This window comes from Lissotriton vulgaris, chromosome 10 (assembly GCF_964263255.1).
Source record: "Lissotriton vulgaris chromosome 10, aLisVul1.2, whole genome shotgun sequence".
NCBI lineage: Eukaryota > Metazoa > Chordata > Amphibia > Caudata > Salamandridae > Lissotriton > Lissotriton vulgaris.
Window position 1 is genome coordinate 119867586 of NC_141698.1, and position 26424 is coordinate 119894009.

At 46.6% G+C, this 26424-nt stretch overlaps 1 protein-coding gene across 4 annotated transcripts in view; it reads left to right on the top strand.

Moving 5' to 3' along the window:
- The window catches only part of LOC147684806 (actin, cytoplasmic 3-like), a 68912-nt gene that overhangs the window by 17059 nt on the left and 25429 nt on the right, over nt 1-26424 (top strand). Inside the window, exon 1 of one of the 4 annotated variants that reach the window (XM_086940672.1) lies at nt 16829-16941. The exons of the other annotated variants lie outside the window; for them this stretch is intronic. The gene's annotated coding sequence lies outside the window, so the exon portion shown is untranslated. Of the gene's footprint in view, nt 1-16828; nt 16942-26424 lie in introns of those variants that run through there. 4 annotated transcript variants of the gene reach the window in all.

The window sequence follows — 26424 nt, forward strand, 5'->3', positions numbered from 1 at the left end:
TCCAAAAAGTCTGCTTCATTTTTGGAGATGTGGCCCCTTTCTTCTGCCTGTCTTACTAGGGTGTTAATCTTTTTAGTAAGATTGGTCGTAGGATCTGTAGTCAGGGGTGTGTAGTTCCTGACGTCTTGAAGCAAGTCTTCACAAACCTTATCATAGTCAGTGGTGTTTTGTAGTACTATAGCTCCACCTTTGTCAGCTGGTTTTATGGTAATGCTCGTGTCGTTCTGTAGTTGTTGTAGAGCTTGGTATTCTAGCTTGGTGAAATTACCAAATGTTTTAGGGTTTTGACAGGATTCAAGATCTTTGAAAACTGCCTCTTCAAAGGTAGTTATGGCTGCTGGCACTGTGTGTGGAGGGGGAAGAAAATTGGAATTTAGTCTTAGACCTGTGTCTCCTTTTCGGGCTGACTCATTCGGATCAATTTTACCTTCAAAGAAGGCCTTGAGCTTCAATTTGCGAAAGAACCCTGACTGTTCGCTATGCAGTCTGAATTTGTCAGGTCTGGATGTAGGGACAAATCCCAGGCCTTTTTCAAGGACCTGTGTTTCAATAGGTGTTAACATCCTGTCGGATAGGTTGGTAACTAGACTTACAGTCCGCTCGTTCCGGGTTGTGGGTTGTTGCTCCGTGTGTGGTTCGATACAGGATCTTCCTCTGCCCAGGAGACCTGATTGTTCCCCCGCCTTTTTCCTCTTCCCCTCCAGCCGCTCTCTAAAAAATGCGGTCGATATTGGTTTTGAAAGTTTATTGGGGGCATGAAGCCAGGGTTCCAACCCATGAAAGGGTATGGAGGTTGTTGGTATGGAAAGGAATAGGGATTCATTCCCATTTGAGGTGGCACCTGCCACTGTTGGTGTTGTGTTTGGTAGCCTGACCTTCATCTGTTGGTCCTGTTACCACGGTTGCCTCTTTTCTTCCTTGAGTTGGAGGAATCAGTACTTGATCCACTACTATTGGAAGAATCATCGTCCGAGTAGTTGGTGTTGCTTGTATTCTTGGTCGGGGCAGTGTAGGATGCTGCGGAGTATGGGTACACTTTTTCGAAGTCAAATTTCTTTTGATCTTTCTGTAGTTTAGTGGCCTTAGATTTCATTAGGTTATCTTTGTATTCATTGAGCTCTTTATTTAGCTCATCTAGCCTCTTTTTGTATCCTGTTATAGTTGCTTTAAATTGTGACTCTGTTTCCCTGATTTCAATCATCAAAGCCTCAGATAATCTGAGTGCTGTTTTAATAATGAGGACGAGCCAGTCGCGCGTGCAATGCCACGCGATCATGGCCCAATCCTTCCTAAATGTAGCATCATTTAGAAAAATCCGAGGGGCGTTTGTGACAAGCAAGCCTTTAGGTGCTGTGTTAGAAATCAGGTACTGTTTAAGGATGGTGCCATGTAGAATGGTTCGGATATGTTCCCGTTTCTTTTCTGAAAGGGTTTCCTAATCAGTAGTGTTCGCTATGGCTTGGGATATATGTGGATCAGCCATAAGCGCTTCAATTTCTGATTCAGAATATGTCAGGCCCAGGTTCGCCATGGTTGTGGCCAAAGTGAGTAGTAGGTGTAATTAGTTAAAACAGGAGATGGTGATGGGAGAATTCACCACGTCAAGAATTTAAGAACAAAGCTCTCACAGCTGTGCGCTGCTCTATACATAGAAACAAATGGAGAGATAGGGAGATTGAGAAACACTCTCTTATTCCCCGATTTAAGGCTATATATCAACAGAAGAGAGGTTACATGTGTCTCAGAAGCCACAGAGACGGAGTCATGTAAAGAATGTACCAACCAGCCCAATTTGGGAGGATAGGAAAGCCCTCACACACCGACCTAGTCAGTGTCATGCTTCATCATAGGGCCCCACCTGGGAGGTCGAGTACCTCCTTGGTGTGCTACGACGCCAGGAGACTGCGGAGCAGGTTTGTGTGATTAGGCGTGTAGTGAAAAAAGATAAATTAAAAGTGTCTAATGGGTATCTCAAAAAACTTTATTGCGAGATCCCTCTAGCACGATTAAAAATAGGTCTTATGTGATTGAATTTAAAGCCAAGAGTAATGAATTGGTTTAATTCAAATTTAAATAGTCAGACAACATGTTTCAGCCTTTAATTGGTTTGAATTTACCTAGGCATTCGTCAGGACTAGTGTAACCCCGGTGTTATAGATTCTCTAATCATCCACCCTACCTGAGGACGTGAAAGTGAAAAAGGAAAACGTGAAAAAGTGCAAAAAAGAGGGTGGACAATTGTCACATCCCAAAATCCTTCAACTGTTTTGTGCAAAGTTGACATTGTACCAAAAGCATACAGAGACAAGGATATTGATATGCTTGGTTTCTTCATGTCTGAGATAACATGTTTGGGTAGGAAAACTTACACTAAAGTTTATGTAGCCATTAAGGGAAAAAGTATTGTGGGTTGGCAGGATTTAGCTAAGATGAACTTAAAACTTGTCCCTGGGTCTAAGAATCCAGTTCAATTGAATGACGTTGAAATTTCTCTGGTGGAAGGAATTAGTGAGTCCTTTATTAATGATATAATAAAACAATTTCCAGAAGTTTTTAATTCAAATGTTGGAAAAGTTGAAAAATGTGAACATCTTATTAAGTTGAAAGCTGGTGCAATTCCAGTGGTGCACAAACTTAGGTCAACTCCCCTTAGTGTTAGGGATGATTTGAAAAAATTATTGGATAACATGTTTGCTGACAAAATTATTGAGCCAACAAATTCATCACAATGGGTCAGCCCAATTGTGATCGTTCGTAAAAAGGACTCTAGTATCCGTTTGTGTGCAGACCTTCGGTCTTTAAACAAAAATATATTGATTGATTGTCATCCCATTCCTAGAATTCAGGATCTTCTTACTGGTATTGATGGATGTAATTTTTTTACGCTTTTAGACTTGCGCAGTGCGTTCCATAAAATTCCTTTATCCTCCAAGTCAAGCGTCTTTCAAAAGTTCATGGATTCTTTACTAGGCAAAATGAGAAATGTTCAGGCATATCAGGATGACGTTCATATTTTTTCTAAAAGCGTTGAGGACCATGTTAGTACTTTAAAGGAGGTGCTGTTGTGTTTTAAGAATGTTGGCATTACTTTAGGAAGGGATAAATGTTAATTTTTAAAGTCAGAAGTTGATTACCTAGGTCACTGCTTTAGTTTGGCAGGGATAAAACCAAAGTTTTCACTCACAAAGGCTATTTCAGATGTTCCGGCTCCTAGTAACAAATATTCTTTGAGGTCATTTCTTGGCATGACAGAGTATTACTCTAGATTTGTTTCAAGCTACTCGCAGATTGTACAACCTTTACGGGATCTGCTTGCTTAAAAAGAATATTAAGTTTGAGTGGTCTGATATTGTGAATAAGTCATTTGTAACAATCAAGGAAGCAATCTTAAATTCTCCAGCTTTGTCATCTTTTTCCCCAGGAATCATGTGTACGATTTCAGTTGATGCCAGTCAGTTAGGTCTAGGCGCAGTTTTGTGTCAGCACACAGGTTCTCTTGAACGTACAGTAGGTTTCGCTTCTAGGTCTCTGTCCACTGCAGAGAGGAATTATTCGACCATTGAGAGGGAAGCATTGATCTGTTCTTGGGCTGTAGAGAAATTTAAGAGTTATATTTGGGGCACGCACTTTGTGTTACTAAGTGACCACAAACCGTTACTCAATTTATTGAATGGTAATGGTACTGGGAAGGCTTCAGCACGTTTGGTGCGTTTACTGTCTAGGTTGCACAAATTTAATTTTACAATCCGTCATGTGTCTGGTGGTCTCAATGTCAGCGCGGATTGTCTCTCAAGACTTCCACTTCAGGAGGATTACGTAGAGACAACATTTTGTGATGTGGAATGTGTTGTAGCATCTATTTCTGATTCAAGTGAAGTTTTTCAATTTTTAACTCAAGATTTATGGTTCAAGGCATATAGTGATGACAAAGTTTTACAGGCTGTGAAGAACATGGTTATTAATGGGTGGCCAAGGTTACCCGCTTCCCTTAAATCATATGCTCAAGTGTCTGAAGATCTTTCGATTGTAAATGGGATTTTGATGCGTGGAGATCAATGCATTCCACCTGCTTCTACTCGTATGAAATTGGTGGAATGTACGCATGAGGGTCACTTAGGCATTGGAAGCACTTCCAGGAAACTAAAAGAGTTCTTCTGGGGGCCTGCATTAGACAAGGATGTTGCCTTATTTATAGACAAATGTGATTCTTGTGAGAATCAATAAATTGCCTCTTCATCCAGTGTCTGTTCCAGATGAGGCATGGTCTAAAGTTGCTCTGGACTTTTCTGGTCCTTTTGATTTGTTGCCAGCCAGTGATCGCTTTATAATAGCTTTAATTGATTACCATTCTAAGTGGGTGGATGTAGATTTTTGTGACTCTCCATCTTCTTCATCTGTTATCACATTTTTGGAAAGAGTTTTTCATACAGGGGGTTATCCAAAAGAAATTGTGACAGATAATGGTTCACATTTTTGTTCCCTGGCTATGCAAGAATACTGTAAAGCACATGACATTAGGCATTTAAAGGTAGCACTTTATTCCCCTGCTGCTAATGGTTTAATTGAAAGATTAAATAGATTTTTAAAAGAGGGTGTGCAAACAGCTTTCGCTAGTAATTTCCCAGTTAAAGATTTTTTGAAGAAGAAAATTTGGTCTTATTTAATCACACCACATTCAACAACTGGGATTTCTCCGTTCAGACTTTTAAAGAAAAGAAATCCGAATGGTGTGATTTGTCCAAATTGGTTGAAGGATTTAAGGAAGGACACTTCTTCTTGTGTTTTCCTGCCACGATAAAAGTATTTTAAGGAGAATGTTATTAAAAAGCAATATTTGCAAAAGAAGTACTTCGATGCTTCTTCCCATTTTGTTATGAAGGATTTTCAGGTGGGTGATTGGGTTTTATTTAGCAACCCAAAGAAATGTAAAAAAGGAATGTCAAAATTTTCTTCTCCTTTTCAGATTGTAAAAACTTCAAAAGGGTCAGTTTTTCTTGAAGGAAAGGGGTGGTGGAGTAAAAGAGCTCTTGTGAAAATTTCCAATGATCAAGCTAAAAGAATTCTTGTATATAAAACTGATTCCAATGATGTTGAATGTTCACATTTTCCTGTAGGTACTCCCTCTGATTATTTTCATAACAATGTTTGTTCTTCTGTTGTACCTTCCACTTCTTCTGCAAGTATGGTTTTGCAATCTTCACCAATGTCTTCTCAAATGTCTTCTACTTCACGTGAAGTATATGAACCTGTTAGGCCAAATCGTAATTGTTCCATTCCCACAAGGTTTAAGGATTTTTATATGTCTTAGTTCTTTTGTTTTTGTTTTGCATTTTTGTTTATTATAAGAAGGGAGATAATGTAAGGTATTGTCTTTCTTCTACTTCCATTAATACATTACGCTTCTGTTAGGTAATGTGTTCTTAGCCTCCCACGTTCCATTCCCTGCATCCTCGCAGAGAGTGTTCCTTCAAACATGTTTATGTTTGAAGGTGCATCTCTCGAGGATGCTCTTTCAGTTCAACTTCAGTTTAGGTTTACAGTTGTAGAAAGATTCATTAAACTGTTGTACTATCTGAGAGTCGGTGGTGCTTCGTCTGATGCTGTAATTACTTGGAATTAAAACCCTTTGGATTATCACCTACGTCTTGTGAATCATCCTTTCCGGATATCTATCTACTTCATTATTCTTCATCGCTCAGGTCTTTACTGATTAGTGAGGCCCATGGAGGGCATTTGGTAGCAACAAGTACTGGCAAAGCTTTAAAGCAATTTTATTGGTGGCTGTCGTTGGAAGCTCAAGTTACAAGGTTTATCGAAGGATTTTGTGCTTGTTAAGTTTATGATAAGCATTGGAAAAAGCATGAGACCCCCTTATTCCTGTGGCAATGCCTGAAGAGGCCTGGAGTAAAGTAGCTTTGGATTTTACAGGGCCAGTTGAACAACTTCCTGCGGAGCAACTGTATCTAATGGTGTTGGTTGATTATTTTAGTAAATGGGTGTAATTTGAATTCACATCACATCCTGACACCGAATCTGTTATTGGTTTTCTCAGAAATGTTATTCTTATTGAAGGCGCTCCAAAAGAGTTGGTTTCTGACAGTGAAACGGATTTCATTTAAAAAAGAATGTGTGCGTTTTTAGAGGACCAACTAGTCAGACACATTACCATTGCCTTTCATTACCCCTATGCTGATGGTTTAGTTGAGCGCATGAATCGCTTTCTAAGGAGGGTATTCAGACTGCAATAGCAATGGGATATGATGCAAAAGAATTTTTGTTAAGAAATGTGGTCATATCTACTTACCCCTCATAGCACCACAGGATTGTCCCTTTTTCTTTTCATGAGAAAGAGGTTGCCTAGATGCTCTTTTTGTCCTGATTGGGTCAGAAGGCTTAACAATGAAAGATTTGGCATTTCGTTGGATGCGGTAGCTGAGAGCATTGTCCCTAAGCAATTACATACCAAACAACTGTCTGATTTAAAACATAAAGCACGCCTTTGTGAAATCTTAGTGGGTGATTGGGTTTTGGTGAGGATTCCAACGAGGGTTAAGAAGGGTGAATCCAGATGGTCTAATTCCTGTGTGTGTTGAGTAGGTGACTAAAGGTTCTGCGTTCTTAAAAGAAAAGGGTTGGTGGAGCACAAAGGATTTGGTGACCGTATCCAAAGAACATGCAGAAAAAATTGCACGCATAAGAGTGTCGGAGGATTCAGATTTCGATGATGTGTTAGATGGTCATTCTTATCTTTCGGGTTCTTTTGCCACTCCAGAGGATCCTGAGTTTACTTCTGAGGTAGAGAACTCTGTTTCCTATGTTCCTTATGTTAGTAGCAATGGTACTATCACTGGTTCCAAAGCACACCCTCTATAAAACTCAAGTAAATAAAGAAATAAAAACATCTAAGAGAACATCGCAATGTGGGAATGCCATCAAAGTACAAATACTTTTATATAAACTGACAATTTACAATTTACATCCACTTTTTGGTAAGGCATCCTTCCTCTTCATTTTGGTAAGGGGACGGTGTTGTACTGTACCTTTTACTCGTCTTGTGTCATGGCGCTCTCATGCTTGTATACAGTGTTAGACGCAAGTGCGGCATTCTATGAACGCTTTCCTTGTTTTGCTTTAAAAAAGTATGTGCGGAAAGAATGCATGTTTGCCTTGAAATGTTTAGAATGTTTATATATATATGTCAGAGTGACTGCTGCTAATGGGATCTATTGTTTTAGCTTTGATTGTACTATACTGTGTTTTTTTATAATTTTTTATTTATTTGCTTGTATTGTCACTTTTTTCCTGTTACTAATATTGCTATTGTACTTTTATGGATATGACGTATATCCGAATAAAGTTATAAAATGAAACTGATATATGTCGGAGTGCCCAGCAGTTGGGTCAGTTGATCTTCGTGCCGTGAGTTGTGCGCCCCGCTGCCGTGGACTCTGTGTAATGATGTATGTACTTAAAACAAAAAAAAAAAAACATTGTACCTGCTATTTTTGTGGTTCATTTTCTTCAATGGATTACAATTTAGTGTGAACAAAACCACCACAACCCTGTCTGACAATCACCAGGCAAATGAAGAGGGCTACCAGTGCTTAATTTGTAAAAAAAAATTAATTAGGGGCTTATTTACAAGCCCCTTGCGCCATACGTGCTCCACTTTTAATAAGGGAAAAAGGGACGTACAGGCGGTGGAAGGGGCTTGTAATTAAGCCCCCAAGTGCCAGGGCCCTCATCAGGAGGCCACTGCAGCCTACACCACCGATTGCCCCTCCGGGCACTCCCAATGGCAATACCAAACCAGCTACTAACCATCACACTCCCACAAGTGTGACAACTGACTATTCCAGGCACCCAAAGCTATAAGATTAGCCTGGGCAGCAGGTAATAGTCATTTTCAATGTAAATTGAATTAGTAAACAACTGTTGTTGTACTCACTCTAAATCAGACATGCAGCCCAGCATGTGTCAGACTGTCAATAGGAGCCGGTGCTATCAATTAAGTGCCGGTGTAAATCACCGGAAACCGCCGGCTCAAATTAAGCACTGCAAAAGAAACCAATAAAAAGAATGTAGCGCTAGAGTTCCGGTTAAACCTTTGGCGATTTACAGATTATTATTTTTAGGTCGAGCGACCTATCTCAATGCGCATGCGCATTGAGAGCGGGAGCTCGATATAAAGGGGTTTAAACAGAGGTTTAACTAGCTGGCGATTTGGTGCTGTGCCCGTGAAATGCTCGTGCACAGCATCAAATCGCCAGCCATCTGCCATCTGTTCCCCAGCAGCTCCGCCCCACAAGCTTCCCCCAGCGTGCGCTCTGGCTCAGCCGAGCCGCACTCCTCCCACACCTCTCACCCACAAGTGAAGCTTCACTTCAAAGCATGCCGTTATCATTCATTCGGCCGTGACTCGCATTTCTCCTTCCTTCCAGCGCTGGCACGAAAATAAGATTTTTGCTTTGAGGCTAAAGACCAATTGTGGCTCCCTCTATCATCAAGATGGCCAGGGTTGTTCTGCTTTTAACAGTCAACATTTGTATGGTATTGATAGACGTGGGTATATTTTATTTTGCCTGATAGTAGGTATGGAAAAAACGTAATCCGATATCTCAAAGGTCCCAACTGAAGCCTTTGAAATATCAAACAGGGATTAGTGTGATGGCAAACTCTGTACTTGTGATTCCTCCGAGGAGCTCCTTTGCAGACAAGTGAAGCTTCACTTCAAAGCATGCCGTTATCATTCATTGTTTTTACGGCCGGCCTCCGGCCGTGACTCGCATTTCTCCTTCCTTCCAGCGCTGGCTTGTTTTTATCATGTCCCTTTACTTGTAAGGCAATCCTTGATACATCAGTGCCTTCTAAGCTTAACCATAACTGCCACTCATTTTCACTTCCTCACATACTGACACGCTGAGGCGCAGGCACTTAGCACAGCACAAGAACAACTCTTCTCACGGAGCATTGAGCAATGTACTGAAACACCCCCCCCATGGTATTTCCTATCAAACAACACAATTCCACAAAGTGACATGCAACAGGTCGCTTTGGCGCCTTTTCTGGGTATAAAGCACTATATGAATGTAAACCCATAACAATACCCGAGATGGTTGCCATTAAGGGCCAATGAACATTGAATTAAAAGATATCAGAGTTTGCACGTGTGGGAGGGTAGCATGTTACTGTGTAGCACAATGCATTCTTTTTTTCTCTATAAATCACAACACAGCACAATTAGCTGTGTGGCGAGCTGTAATTGAATATTTCATTACATTTGCAAAATACTTTTGTATTTTTGGGCCTATACCACGCGATACTTCGCTTTATAACAAATATGCATCATCGCTTTATAACAAATATGCATCACACAGGATGCATTGTGGAGAAGTGTGGCTCAGGGGTTAGAGGCGGCAGACCCGGAAGCTGAGATCGGCCCTGGACCAGGGTTCAATACCCCACCTCGGCGGGTCTTGGGCTCAAAAATTCCACGGACTCGATAATTCTCGCTCCGGTGCCTTCTCGACTCACGGGTTCACACTCTGCGACTCTGGGCAATAGCTTGCTTAATCTCCACAACGGCCCCTCGCGGCGGGATGCCTGGCTTTCACCTTGTGGATACCCTGCCGGGGTTATCTCACAGGGGAATACCAGGACGGGTTCCCTAAGCAAGCGCCGGGAAACCCTTTGTGGGTAGCTGTGCGCTATATAAGCTCAAATACATTTACATTACATTTACATTGGAACACCGGAAGCTAATACCGCCTGGAGACCTCCGGTAGCCCTGCTGTGTGGTATTACCTCCTTTACGATCTGCCACTCATTTTCACTTCCTCACATACTGACACGCTGAGGCGCAGGCACTTAGCACAGCACGAGAACAACTCTTCTCACGGAGCATTGAGCAATGTACTGAAACACACCCCCCATGGTATTTCCTATCAGACAACGCAATTCCACAAAGTGACATGCAACAGGTCGCTTTGGCGCCTTTTCTGGGTATAAAGCACTATATGAATGTAAACCCATAACAATACCCGAGATGGTTGCCATTAAGGGCCAATGAACATTGAATTAAAAGATATCAGAGTTTGCACGTGTGGGAGGGTAGCATGTTACTGTGTAGCACAATGCAGCTGTAATTGGATATTTCATTACATTTGCAAAATACTTTTGTATTTTTGGGCCTATACCATGCGATACTTCGCTTTATAACAAATATGCATCACACAGGATGCATTGGAACACCGGAAGCTAATACCGCCTGGAGACCTCCGGTAGCCCTGCTGTGTGGTATTACCTCCTTTACGATCTCCGTGGGTCAGAATCGGAATAACTTGGTAATTGCTCACGTTCAACCCAGTATCACGCTGCAAAACGTAGAATACGGTGTGTTTTTCCCTTACATTTTAAATCTTGGAAAACTGTGGTAAATGTGTATGGACAAAAACAAGGCTATTTTATGTGGTTGGGTAATCTACCAGCCAGCCAACTGAAAGCTTCCTGGCACCTTCTTCCAAACAAGCATTGAAAAAGCAATAGGTCTCGCCTTTGATTATGTTAAAGCCATTTGCTTTGCTAATGGTATTGTATAGCAAAGTAATTGGCTTTAACTTAATCAAAGGCGAGACCTATCGCATCCACCACCGCATCCACCACTACATCCACCACACCCACCACAATCACTTCCACCACCACCACTTTCACCACATCCACAACCACCACATCCACCACCTCCACATCCACCACCACCACCACATCCACATCCACATCCACCCCCTCATCCACCACCATCACCACCACATCCACCATCAACACCACTACTTCGCTGTTCCTTTTATTCTGCAGTTATGTTTCCTCTTCTCAAGGACCTCTTCGCTAAAGCGCCGGGACACTCCTACTGGAGTAGCCGTTGCGCTATAGAAGAACCCAAATAACATAACATAACATAACATAACATCCACCACCACCATATCCCCCAGATCCACCACTACCACATCTATATATGTGTGTGTGGCTCTGTGTGTATGTGTAGGTGCACCCACCACCACCACATCCACCACACCCACCACCACTACATCCACCACCACAACCACCACCCCATCCACCACCACCACCGCATCCACCACCACCACCACATCCACCATCACCACCACATCCACCATCACATCCACCACCAACACATCCACCATCACCTCCACATCCACCTCCACATCCACCACCACATCCACCATCACCTCCACATCCACCACCACATCCACCACCACCGCATCCACCACCACCGCATCCACCACACCCACGCCCACTACATCCACCACCGCATCCACCACCACCACACCCACGCCCACTACATCCACCACCACATCCACCACCACATCCACCATCACCTCCACATCCACCTCCACATCCACCACCACATCCTCCATCACCTCCACATCCACCACCACCACATCCACCACCACCGCATCCACCACCACCGCATCCACCACCACCACACCCACCACCACTACATCCACCACCACATCCACCACAACCACCACCCCATCCACCACGACCACCGCATCCACTGCATCCACCACCACCGCATCCAGCACCACATCCACCATCACCACCACATCCACCACCACATCCACCATCACCTCCACATCCACCATGACATCCACCGCCACATCCACCACATCCACCACCACCACATCCACCACCACCGCATCCACCACCACCGCATCCACCACCACTGCATCCACCAGCACCGCATCCACCACCACCACCGCATCCACACCACCACCACACCCACCACCACCACACCCACCACCACTACATCTACCACCACATCCACTACAACCACCACTACCACCACCACTACCACCACTACCACATCCACCACCACCATATCCCCCAGATCCACCACTACCACATCAATATATGTGTGTGTGGCTCTGTGTGTATGTGTAGGTGCACCCACCACCACCACATCCACCACACCCACCACCACTACATCCACCACCACAACCACCACCCCATCCACCATCACCACCGCATTCACCACCACCACCACATCCACCATCACCACCACATCCACCATCACATCCACCACCAACACATCCACCATCACATCCACCATCACCTCCACATCCACCTCCACATCCACCACCACATCCACCATCACCTCCACATCCACCACCACATCCACCACCACCGCATCCACCACCACCGCATCCACCACCACCACACCCACCACCACTACATCCACCACCACATCCACCAGCACATCCACCATCACCTCCACATCCACCTCCACATCCAACATCACCTCCACATCCACCACCACCGCATCCACCACCACCGCATCCACCACCACCGCATCCACCACCACCACACCCACCACCACTACATCCACCACCACATCCACCACAACCACCACCCCATCCACCACGACCACCGCATCCACCGCATCCACCACCACCGCATCCAGCACCACATCCACCATCACCACCACATCCACCACCACATCCACCATCACCTCCACATCCACCATCACCTCCACATCCACCATGACATCCACCACCACATCCACCACCACATACACCACCACCACATCCACCACCACCGCATCCACCACCACTGCATCCACCAGCACCGCATCCACCACCACCACCGCATCCACCACCACACCCACCACCACCACTACATCTACCACCACATCCACTACAACCACCACTACCACCACCACCGCATCCACCACCGCATCCACCATCACCACATCCACCGCATCCACCACCACCACATCCACCGCATCCACCACCACTACCGCAACCACCACCGCATCCACCACCACCGCATCCACCACCACCGCATCCACCACCACATCCACCATCACCACCACAGCCACCATCACATCCACCACCACATCCACCATGACATCCACCGCCACATCCACCACCACATCCACCACATACATCACCACCGCATCCACCACCACCGCATCCACCACCACCACACCCACCACCACCACACCCACTACTACATCCACCACCACATCCACTACAACCACCACCCCATCCACCACTACCACCCCATCCACCACTACCACCGCATCCACCACCACCACCGCATCCACCACCACCACCACCGCATCCACCATCATCACATCCACGGCATCCACCACCACCACATCCACCACCACATCCACTATCACCTCCACATCCACCATCACCTCCACATCCACCATCACCTCCACATCCACCATCACCTCCACATCCACCATCACCTCCACATCCACCATCACCTCCACATCCACCATCACCTCCACATCCAACATGACATCCACCACCGCCACATCCACCACCACATCCATCACCACCACATCCACCACCACCACCACATCCATCACCACCACCACATCCATCACCACCACCACATCCACCACCACATCCACCACCACATCCACCACCACATCCACCATCACCTCCACATCCACCATGACATCCACCACAACCACCACCCCATCCACCACCACCACCGCATCCACCACCACCACCACCGCATCCACCACCACCACTTCCACCGCATCCACCACCACCGCATCCACCACATCCACCATCACCTCCACCATCACCTCCACATCCACCATCACCTCCACATCCACCATCACCTCCACATCCACCATCACCTCCACATCCAACATGACATCCACCACCGCCACATCCACCACCACATCCATCACCACCACATCCACCACCACCACCACATCCATCACCACCACCACATCCATCACCACCACCACATCCACCACCACATCCACCATCACCTCCACATCCACCATGACATCCACCACAACCACCACCCCATCCACCACCACCACCGCATCCACCACCACCACCACCGCATCCACCACCACCACTTCCACCGCATCCACCACCACCGCATCCACCACATCCACCATCACCACCATCACATCCACCACCACATCCACCATCACATCCACCATCACCTCCACATCCACCATGACATCCACTGCCACATCCACCACCACCACATCCACCACCACCACATCCACCACCACCACCACATCCACCACCACCGCTTCCGCCACCACTACATCCACCGCCACATCCACCACCACCACATCCACCGCATCCACCACCACCACATCCACCACCACCGCATCCGCCACCACCACATCCACTACAACCACCACCTCATCCACCACTACCACCACCACCGCATCCACCACCACCACGGCATCCACCATCACCACATCCACCGCATCCACCACCACCACATTCACCGCATCCACCACCACATCCACCATCACCACCACATCCACCACCACATCCACCATGACCTCCACATCCACCACCGCCACATCCACCACCACATCCACCACCACCACATCCACCACTTCCACCGCACCCACCACCACCACCACCACATCCACCACCACATCCACCACCTCATCCACCACCACCACATCCACCACCTCATCCACCACCACATCCACCACACCCACCACCATCACTTCCACCACCACATCCACCACCACTTTCACCACATCCACAACCACCACATCCACAACCACCACATCCACCACATCACCACCACATCCACCCCCTCATCCACCACCACCACATCCACCATCACCACCACCACCACCACCACATCCACCACCACCATATCCCCCAGATCCACCACTACCACATCTATATGTGTGTGTGTGTGTGTGGCTCTGTGTGTGTAGGTGCAAATGCAATGTTCTTGGATTTTTGTCACAATAAAATACACTGAACATAATCTTCACAAAAGTTATTTACAAACGTTTAAGCTATTGCCATTATAAATTACAATAACTTTTATTTAAGTATTAATTATTTACAAAATTAAAAGCCATTGTTATGTGTAATATCAAGACATCCAAGTCACGTAAATACAACACACATTGCATTACAAATGCTATAGGTGTCACATTTGCAAAAGTTAACACTATTGACATTGTAACTGACAAAGCTATTAATTTTGCTACTTTCAAAACCAACACATAAATAAAAAGTGTTATTTACAATACCAATAGCTCAAACTTTCCTAATGCGAGACCTATTGCATTTCCAATGCTTGTTACCTTTACTTTCATTGACGCTTGGCTTGAATATTGACATACGTTGAGAAATGCTTTAGCCTGACAGCAAAAAAAAAAAAAAAAAATATATATATATATATATAAGAAGATTTTGCCCTTATTTGGCAAAGAGCAAGTCGAGAGGGACGTTGCCAGTGTAGCAAGGTGTGGGCAGTTCAGAGCATTCACCAGCTGAGGAATGCAGGTGTCGTCATCACATCCACCACCACCGCTTCCGCCACCACTACATCCACCGCCACATCCACCACCACCACATCCACCGCATCCACCACCACCACATCCACCACCACCGCATCCGCCACCACCACATCCACTACAACCACCACCTCATCCACCACTACCACCACCACCGCATCCACCACCACCACATCATCCACCATCACCACATCCACCGCATCCACCACCACCACATTCACCGCATCCACCACCACATCCACCATCACCACCACATCCACCACCACATCCACCATGACCTCCACATCCACCACCGCCACATCCACCACCGCCACATCCACCACCACATCCACCACCACCACATCCACCACTTCCACCGCACCCACCACCACCACCACCACATCCACCACCACATCCACCACCTCATCCACCACCACCACATCCACCACCTCATCCACCACCGCATCCACCACACCCACCACCATCACTTCCACCTTTCACCACATCCACAACCACCACATCCACAACCACCACATCCACCACATCACCACCACATCCACCCCCTCATCCACCACCACCACATCCACCATCACCACCACCACCACATCCACCACCACCATATCCCCCAGACCCACCACTACCACATCTATATGTGTGTGTGTGTGTGTGGCTCTGTGTGTGTAGGTGCAAATGCAATGTTCTTGGATTTTTGTCACAATAAAATACACTGAACATAATCTTCACAAAAGTTATTTACAAACGTTTAAGCTATTGCCATTATAAATTACAATAACTTTTATTTAAGTATTAATTATTTACAAAATTAAAAGCCATTGTTATGTGTAATATCAAGACATCCAAGTCACGTAAATACAACACACATTGCATTACAAATGCTATAGGTGTCACATTTGCAAAAGTTAACACTATTGACATTGTAACTGACAAAGCTATTAATTTTGCTACTTTCAAAACCAACACATAAATAAAAAGTGTTATTTACAATACCAATAGCTCAAACTTTCCTAATGCGAGACCTATTGCATTTCCAATGCTTGTTACCTTTACTTTCATTGACGCTTGGCTTGAATATTGACATACGTTGAGAAATGCTTTAGCCTGACAGCAAAAAAAAAAAAAAAAATATATATATATATATATATATATATATATAAGAAGATTTTGCCCTTATTTGGCAAAGAGCAAGTCGAGAGGGACGTTGCCAGTGTAGCAAGGTGTGGGCAGTTCAGAGCATTCACCAGCTGAGGAATGCAGGTGTCGTCATCACATCACAGGTTTCTAAACTAACATATACGATGTAAATACATTTTATTTACTATAGGGAGGGCAGGAGTAAAAGCGTTAAGCTGGTGTACCCAAAAACAGTTGTGCAATATACATAGGCCTCATAAAGCGTCTACGGAAGAGACCAATCCCCTGTGGCGATGACGTCATCGTGATGAGTCAGCTTCAGCACCCGCTACAATTTAAACCACAATGCTGCAGCTGGTCATCTGTCAGACTGAGGTAAATTCCCCGAGGTGTGCAGTCTCTCTACAGCGCCTGCTGCTCTCCTTCAGGCACGTCAGGACGTGACGTACTCAAAGCACGTGGAGGGAGTTCATAAGGAGGTGAGAACAAAACCCTTAACACTGCTAGCCGGGGTCAGACTGGGAACGAAAATAGGCGTGGGAAGGAACCAGAATAAAAGTGGCACATTTCCTCGAACAGGTGGCAAACAAGCATTGGTAAAGCCAATAGGCGTGCTATTGGCTTTGACAATCGGGTGGGACAGGTGACAGTGGATAACTGTGTGGTTGGGGAAGCAGGAACAGTTGCGGGGGTGGAGAAGGTAAATAAGTGCAATGACGCAATAGGCATTGACGGGGTCATAGTGTTTTTTTGTTGAAGAAATATTACCTGAATCACAGTGTGAGCAGCGAATGGCCACCAGAGGGACACTTATCAAATTGAGTTAATCTGCGCTTGGTCCCACTCCCTGCGCCACAGAATGAAAAGGAAGTGACACACCGCAGGTGCTGCCCAATTAAAAGGCAACAAGGAAGAGTGACAATGATGCCAACGAATGAATTAATGGGAGGGTTCCAAGACCATTTTTAAATACATGAGTCTTACAAGCGAGAGCGCATGCTCACCGAGGCTCGCTCTAAAAAGGGGCCCTCATATGCAAATTGAGGAAGCTTGGAACACTGGGCTATATGTACAACAAGCATTTACAATGCAGCGGTCTCGCCTTTGCAAAAGTTAGAGCTATTGTCATTGTAAATGACAAACATTTTATTTATGTGTTGATTTTGAAAACCTATAAATAAATGGCATTGTCATTTACAATGCCAATAGCTTAATCTCTCGCAAATGCGAGACCTATTGCATTTGCACCCACACACAGAGCCACACGCACCCAGACACACACAGAGCCACACACACACACACACACCCCAACACACACACAGAGCCCAACACACACACACACACACAGCCAAACACACACACACACAGCCCAACACACACACACAGCCCAACACACACACACAGAGCCCAACACACACACAGAGCCCAACACACACACACAGAGCCCAACACACACGCATACACACAGAGCCCAACACACACACAGCCCAACACACACACACACACACACACACACACACAGAGCCCAACACACACACACACAGAGCCCAACACACACACACACACGCGCACACACACAGCCCAACACACACACACACACAGCTCAGCACACACACACAGCTCAACACACACACACACACAGAGCCCAACACACACACACACACAGAGCCCAACACACACACAGAGCCCAACACACACACACAGAGCCCAACACACACACATACACACAGAGCCCAACGCACACACATACACAGCCCAACACACACACACACACACATACACACACACACACACAGAGCCCAACACACACACACACACAGAGCCCAACACACACACAGAGCCCAACACACACAGAGCCCAACACACACGCATACACACAGAGCCCAACACACACACTCACACAGCCCAACACACACACACACACAGAGCCCAACACACACACACACTCAGAACCCAACACACACACACGCAGAGCCCGACACTTACACACACGCAGAGCCCAACATACACACACACATAGAGCCCAACACACACACACACAGAGCCCAACACACACACACAGAGCCCAAAACACACACACACACAGAGCCCAACATGCACACACACACAGAGCCCAACACACACACACAGATCCCAACACATGCATACACACACAGAGCCCAACACACACACACAGCCCAACACACACACACAGAGCCCAACACACACACACACACACACACACAGAGCCCAACACACACACACACAGAGCCCAACACACACACACACACAGAGCCCAACACACACACAGAGCCCGACATACACACACACAGAGCCCAACACACACACACAGAGCCCAACACACACACACACAGAGCCCAACACACACACACACAGAGCCCAACACACACAGAGCCCGACACACACACACACACAGAGAGCCACACACACACACACAGAGAGCCACACACACACACAGAGAGCCACATACACACACACACACACACAGCCACATACACACACACAGAGAGCCACACACACACAGAGAGAGCCACACACACAATCGAGCACAACCAGGGAACAGAGGCAAGAAAAGCGAGCACAGCCAGGGAACAGAGGCAAGAAAAGACGAGCACAGCCAGGGAACAGAGGCAAGAAAACTTACCGGCTCAGGGGGGAGTCTCTGTCTGTTGCGCGGCCGGTCTCCCTTCCTCGCTGGTCGTCGGCTCCCTCTTCAGAAACGGAGGGGTGCTGGGGCAGCTGTGGAAATTGAGAGGAACTACCCGGTGATCTCGCAGCAGGAATCAGTGGCCCGAACAACGAGCTGAGCTGAGCCAGGAGCTTCGGCAGGGGTACGCGGCCTCACAACATCGAGTGCCGGAGTGAGACTGGAGCCAACCCGCAAAGTGAGCTCAAGAGCACCAGAAGAGCAGAGAGCGGCATGACAGCGGAGAGGGCAGCCCGGGGACGCCGGCGAAAGAGAGCGGCCGCTCCCAGCGGCAAGGGCTAAAGTGTGCGTGCTAGGAAATGGGCAGCTTCTACAGGTAGGCAGTGCTGCGGGATTTACTGGGGCAAACTCTCCGCCCAGCTCTTAAGTTGGGAGTGCGGGAAGTAGGCTATCGTAGGAGGGGAGGTCCCTCTGGTCTGCACGCGGGCTGGAGAAGGAGGAGGGCGGCCTTACCTCGGAGGTTGTTGTCATCCATGTACGGCAGGTCGGTGGGAGTCCCGTTGCCCGAGCTGGCTGCGGACAGCAGTGGCGAGTGCTCGTCCACCCCGTCGGCAGGCATGACTGCTGCAGCGGCAGCTGAGCCTGCTCTGTCGAAGGGGGAGGGGCGAGGCAGGACCGGGAGACAGCCTCAGTCTTTAAGGTATTCTCACAAGGGCAGCAGGAGATTTCGGGAAAGGCCTGGCCGGAGAGAGACTCCTGGGACAATCCTGGTGGAGGAAATCGGAGAAGGATCACACGCTCCCCCCGTGTGACACAAGGTCACGGAGTGAGACGTAAACACAGAGGGCAGGCGACAGGCATGGATCACTATCCCAGTTGGCACTGTGTGGTGCCGGCACCGGAACAAGCCGGGCCCGAGGGACAGACACTCAGAGAGCCCCAAGAACAGCGCAAGGGGGAAAGGACCACCATGTTTCTCCGAGGCCAAGCAGAAATACCTCAGAGAAACGCACCGTCATTTTTGGACTGGGGGGCTTGTTTTTCTTTCTCTCCTCTTCCCACTGGCTGGAATGTAACATTTCAGCCAATGGGAAGAGGAGAGAAAGAAACTAAAAAACACACCTCTCAATCCGAAAAAGACGGGGCTTAAATGGAAAGACGCCCGTCTTCTCCAATGTCTGGCCTCTGTTTAGGAAGCCAGCCAATGGAGAAGAGGGGCCGGTTTAAGTCCGCTACTCTAAGACATAAAATCTCACCAGCGAGATAGCGCAAGCACAGCCTACGCAGGCCGAGACCTAAAAATGAGGAATAGTGATTTCCAAATTTGCGATACTTATCAAATCACAGTTTGGAAATTGAAATTCCTATGTACCAAAGAATGTATTTTAAAAAAGGGCTTCCTAGTGTGGTCGCAAAGCAAAATGGCTTACCTCTTGAATATAAATGAGGAAGGTTGCAATTTGTGACCTACTAGGAAGCACCTCAATCACCATGATGGTGGCCTGCTGGAATAGGCAGAACACAATGTCTGTGAACGCATTTTAATACAGCAAACTTTGTTTTCTTTGAAAGGCAGCCCTTTTTCCTGTAAGGTAAACAAGATGCTTTTCAAAAGATAAATGAAACGTATACATTTAATTTTTTAAGAGAAGGCAATAGTCCGTGGGACCCTGCTTTCTCTCTGGACCACTGCCTGCTCTTAAAAAATATATTTTTTTAAATTCTCAAAGGAGTCCCCCATAGGTCTCCTTCTCATTTGCGAATGGTGACCATTATCTTTCTGCAGTCAGTAAAAAATGAATGCTTTGCAACTGTAATTCAGTCGCAAAACATTAATACATACCACTGTCAATTGGGATTTGAAAGGAACGCCCTAAACACGCCCCTTTCAAATAACAAATTGCAATTTGGCTTTTGTACTTTTTAAAACGTTTTTTTGCTGTCGTAAATGGCCCAATTTCTTCGAATTGGTCCGTGTGCGACATTCAAAAAAGCTTCTACATATGGTCTTTTGTGACATGCAGAATGGATCCCCTCTGAGGATTGTGGAGCCACTGACATTTATGATTCCTGCTGGCAGTGATTGTGGCAATAATGGGGAATTTATTATCCTCCCTACTTCTTTCTACATCGCGTTGTTGCTCGCTCATTGCTGACTATGTTGAGATACTCACATCCACCAAGCACCTTCCCCATTCCTTCAATCTTTACCCCTGCTTTTCTCCCTCTTGGTCCCACATTTAAACCACAGTTGTTGGGGTCACCTATCTGAGGGGGCTCGGGGAAGATGACTCAAAACCAATACAGAATTGTTTAAAAATCAATTGTTATCTTTGGGTTTTTTAAGTAAATCATATTCAGAAAAAATATACAAATTTGCACTCGTAAGGGTCATAAAAATACAAGCTATATTTGTTTACGTAGGGACCTTGTGAGGCTTGCCAGGCCCAATTTGATACTTTTATTGAGCATTCGGCCGAACTTAGGACTTTGTTCAGAAACTATTAGAAAATAAAAACAATAAAAAGAAATTTGACTGTGATTTGGAATAGAAAATGAGACGGTCGGAAAGAGAAGAGGGGATAACTAAAGTCTCTTCTTGGGTGATGGTGATGGCATTAGTATGAATGGGGTAGTGAAGGAAACCATGTAAGGGCTTTGTGCGGAAGGTACCATACACGGGGAACCAAACGTGTTGATAGCGCCCTTTATCCTAGTACTACGCTATGGATTTGTTTTCTCAATAAATGCCCTGCCAGCTGGAAAGTATTTGGTGCACCTTTCTTAAAAGTGCTGACAGTGAATGCTATGCTTCCTGTGGCCTTCTGATTCATTGTCCAGCATTGAGATATCCCGGCGAACACGCCCCTGTCCTTAAAGATATTGGAAAGTGATTGGGAAGAAAGAAAGGAAGATGTTGAAGATTGTTTTCTTGAACGTTTGTGCCCTTTTATGTGCTTTTCTACAGGGCTACTCGGGGTCTTCTTTTCCCTGGAAGTCACTATCTCTGGGTCCAGTATACTCTTCCCTAAGTACAATCCAGAGCCCACTTTCTGTGAGTATTTTGCAGTTAGGGCTTTTAGTTTTGCTTATTTATCATCTTATAGTTCCTGATTTTGTTTGCCTAGCCGTCTTTTCCATTCCTTGGTGCTAGATTGAAGTATTTGGTACATTTGGCTGGTAAGGAACTAGAAACATTTCTGACATGAGAGGTGGCCATTTCTTAATAGCTTTTTGATGCCTGAGCACCTGCGCGTTTGGAAGAGGATGTTGTCTGGACCACTGGAAAAATACGATAACATGGGAGTGGTTTTCTCAGCCGTATAGAGCAGGGGTGTCGCTATCAACCGTGCAGCAGATGCAATAGCACTGGCGCCCAGGGGTGTGAAGGGAACTCTATACTACAATTATGGCTGTATTTTACTACCTAACCATGAGGAAGGGGGCTCTATTTTCTTTCTTGTATTAGTGCCTTTGCACCTTTGCAACAAAATTATCTTAGACTTTACTAAGTACCTCATACGCTTCTGCTTTCCTTAGGTCAAGCTTATTACTTCTTTCTGGGGACACTACATCTAAAACCTTTAAGTCACCCCTCAGGTAGGCCCTTTAATGCTGAAGGCAGGGTGCTGGGTTCTAAGTGTGAGGGTGCTCCTGCATGAGCCGGGCACCCCTACACCTTTCGGAGTCCATTCTCCCTGGTGTATGTGTATTCAGCCATTAGTACATATAGAGTGGCCATGCCATGGCCATCTCTAAACTGGCTGTTACGAACCCTGTCATGTTTGGTATCAAACATGTTGGAATCAGGTGTGGGAGGTATGATTCCATGCACTGTAAAACTCCTCTGGGAGGCTCTCAAGGCTCCCTGTACTAGTCTTCCAGAACCGGACAGCAAGCTAGGGCGGCTAATGACCAGAGGCTCGTTTCTGCCATCCTGCTGCTGAGACAAGCTCGAGCAGGGGAAGGCAGAACAAAAGATAGGCTGCCAGAAGGAGGCGTGACCGCCTCCCAGACAGGTTTTAGTACATTAGGGCAGGGTGGGGGCGCTTGCCCGCGCCACTGAGACTGCTTCAAGGGCACATTTGGTGCCCTCCTTGCATACTCCTGTTCAAGCCAGTTCAGGGAGCTGTTCGCTCCCCCTCTGGCGCAAAAATGGACAAAGGTCATGGGAGTAACCTTCCCAATGTCCAGCTCCTCCTCTGGGAGGGAACCTTGAATTGTCCCAACCCTTTCCTAAGGGTACTTTACCGCTAACCTGTGGGTGGGTCCCTAGATTCGTCGTAGGACAAGGCCCAGATCACATACCACTTCAACTTCGACTGTCGAGACACTCTGGACTTCGCTGGACGTCACTTTTGTGAACTGAGACTGCACCGGGTAAGATTCCTGCCTCTCCTGGTCTCGTCGTCCTGCTGGTCTTCTACAATGGCCATGCTCCATACAGGTTCTTTACCAGTCCTGTGGACATCCAAGAGATCCAAAGGAATCTACCTTGGAGTGAAGGAGTCACTCGCCACCATCTGCAGGCACTGCAATGCAGCTGACTGGTCTGCCGATCCTGGGCTTCCATGAACTCCGAAAGGCTCCGCAACACAGGTGGTGATTCTGCAACTCCCTTTAGGCCTGCACTGTCTTCATAGCGAGTTTGAGACCAGTATCCCTGGTCGGAACCACTGGAACAGAACCCCTGTGCACCTCGTCGACTTGCCAAGGCTTGTTGACTCTCTACTACAGAGGTCTTTGGGCTCCAAGAAGCTCCAACCTCAAGCAACTTCTGCGGCAACATCTTTGCCCTCACCACTTCCTCTGCACCGTGGGCCTTCTTCATTGGTGAGCCGCTCGAGGTCCTCTTGCGACTCCTGTGCCTTCGGCCTGTGAATCCTTTTGAGGGTCTACTTTAGTTCCAGTGAGCTCCCCTGCTTGCCCGGTACCCGCTCTGACTAGCCTGGTCGTGGTGAGACACTTGGACCTTGCTGGTCCTGACACTGCACCTTATTTGCTGTCTATGTTGTTTGCTGCTGCCAAGGTTTGATGGTGCCCCTGATGGACACAGACCCCTTGGCCCTCGACATCCGACGTGGAACAGCTTGTGAATGGCTACTGGTCTTCCACAGCATTGCCTGGTCCGCACAGCTGCTACTTCAAGGGCACCGTCAACCTCACCTGCATCTCCCACATCTGTCGGCATTTGTCTCCCGTGCCTCCTGGTCACTCCTGAGTGGCATAGACTCTGTCCCCTCTGCTTGCAGCTACCTCTAATCTTGAATCCACCTTTGGGTTCCACCGGACTCCTTTATCTTCTTCTCCAGCAGCAACCTTCCTGAAGTCCTCCATTGTGGTCTACGGCGGTTTCCTACATCACTTGACACATATGCACCCAGCTTCCCTGGTCTAGGTATCCTGGTTCCTGGGGTATCAAAGGGTGTAGTGACTCTCCAACCGTACATCTTCCATGGGGTATCTTCAGGGTCCGCTGGGAAGGGTCCTTTTTCTTTAAAACTGCAACCGCGACTTACCTATTGACTTTTGTTGATCACTCGGTCAGTTCACACTCTGCACACGACTTTCGTGGGGTTCCTGGGTACTTACCTTGGGTGGTTGCTTGGGTCCCCAACACTTGTACGGCTTCTGGGACCATTCTTGACTTGAGTCGTGGTTTGCATTCCTCTATTTTAGTATATGGTTCGGCCTCCCCATGGAGACCACTGTGTATTTGTGCTACTTATGTGCTCTGTTTCCTAAGTATTGTGTGTATTGTGTTTCTATCTCTGGGTACGAGATAGTATAATTGGGTTAGTGAGTGTTTGTAATAAAATACCTATTTGTACAACTACACTGTGTGATTCTTTTTCACTTAACCTATACCATAAGATTAAGTACTGGTAAAAATAAGCTGCTTTACACTTCTTCTGGACTAATCCTTAAGGCTGCTCTCCACAGCTACCACTTAGAGAGCTTTCTAAGGTTGTTTAAGACCACTAAAATCACCGTAAGAGTTGTCTGGATTAGTGCAGGGTGCTACACTTACATAAGTGAGCACCATATACTAAGCCATCCTCTCACACTAACCCCTAGAAATACAGAGATAAAACTAGTAGTCACAACCCAGGCAGTAGGTAGAGTAAGCAGATCATCCCTCTACAAGATCATCCAGCATCCCCAGACCCAGATCTCAGACACCTGGGAGATGGGGGTAACCCATGCTTCCCCATGGCCCTCCCCTCCCCCTCTCCATTCTCGAATCCAGGACCCTGGCATGTAGTTGGTGCACTGACAGTGAGTTGAGGTATTTAATTACATCCGCCTCCCAAGCCTTGGTGCACCTGGCTGACAGCTTACAAATGTTATTTGCGTGGCACGCATTGGTCTATCCTGTTGTCAGTGATTTTATAAGAAAATGATTTCATGGAATACCATTACTAACAAATCATTTGATTTAAACTGTTTAATTAAAAATTGTAGGTGGAATGGCATTTACCAATTCATAGAAACCAATTAATAGAATTTCATTTTGCTTTTGCATTTTTTAAGTTATAAAAGCAATTGTTGCCGCTCTTACTTTCAGAAACATTTTTGTCAGAGGTATTCATTTCAGCGTTACTTCAGGGGGCATTATTTTGGATTTGTGTCTTACATTGTCAAACGATTACTACCAGTGCTTTTAATTTGCTGATCTCTCACAGTTCCTTAACAACATCCACTCCTGACCCCATACAACCTCTAAACACCATCCAGCCCTGGCCCCTAGAAACCCCTCAAAGACTCAAAAATTGGGACTTCTGTTCCAGAGAAAGGAGAAAAAGTATTCCTAACAGGTGTGTCTAGACCTATGTCATGAAGACAGTCAAAAAGACTGTCTCATGTTGCCCTCACAAACCCCCAAGGGGATGTCATGCTTCATCATAGAGCGGATGTTGAGGATTTTTTAGGGTTCACAGATGGATGAAATGTAGGGCTGATAAAGGTTTTTAAGGTTAAGTGAAGGGTACAGTTTAAGGGTAGTGAAGTGTTTAGGTCTCAGAAATGGGTCGAGTTTAGGGGTGGTGAGGGGGATTTTACAGTTCAGGGGTTTTTAGAGGTCAGGGATGAGTGCTGTTTGGAGGTGGTGAGTGGTCTAAAGGGTTCTGGGATGCTTGGGGCGTAGACAGAGAAAGGGGTTCTTAGGGTTCAGGAATGGGTAGAGTTTAGGGGTAATGAGGGGTTTTGTGGCTCATGGATGGATGGAGTTTAGGGGTAAACGGGTCTTTTAAGATTCAGGAATGGGTGGAATTTAGCGGTCAGGATGGGTGTAGTTTAGGTGTCCTGAGACATT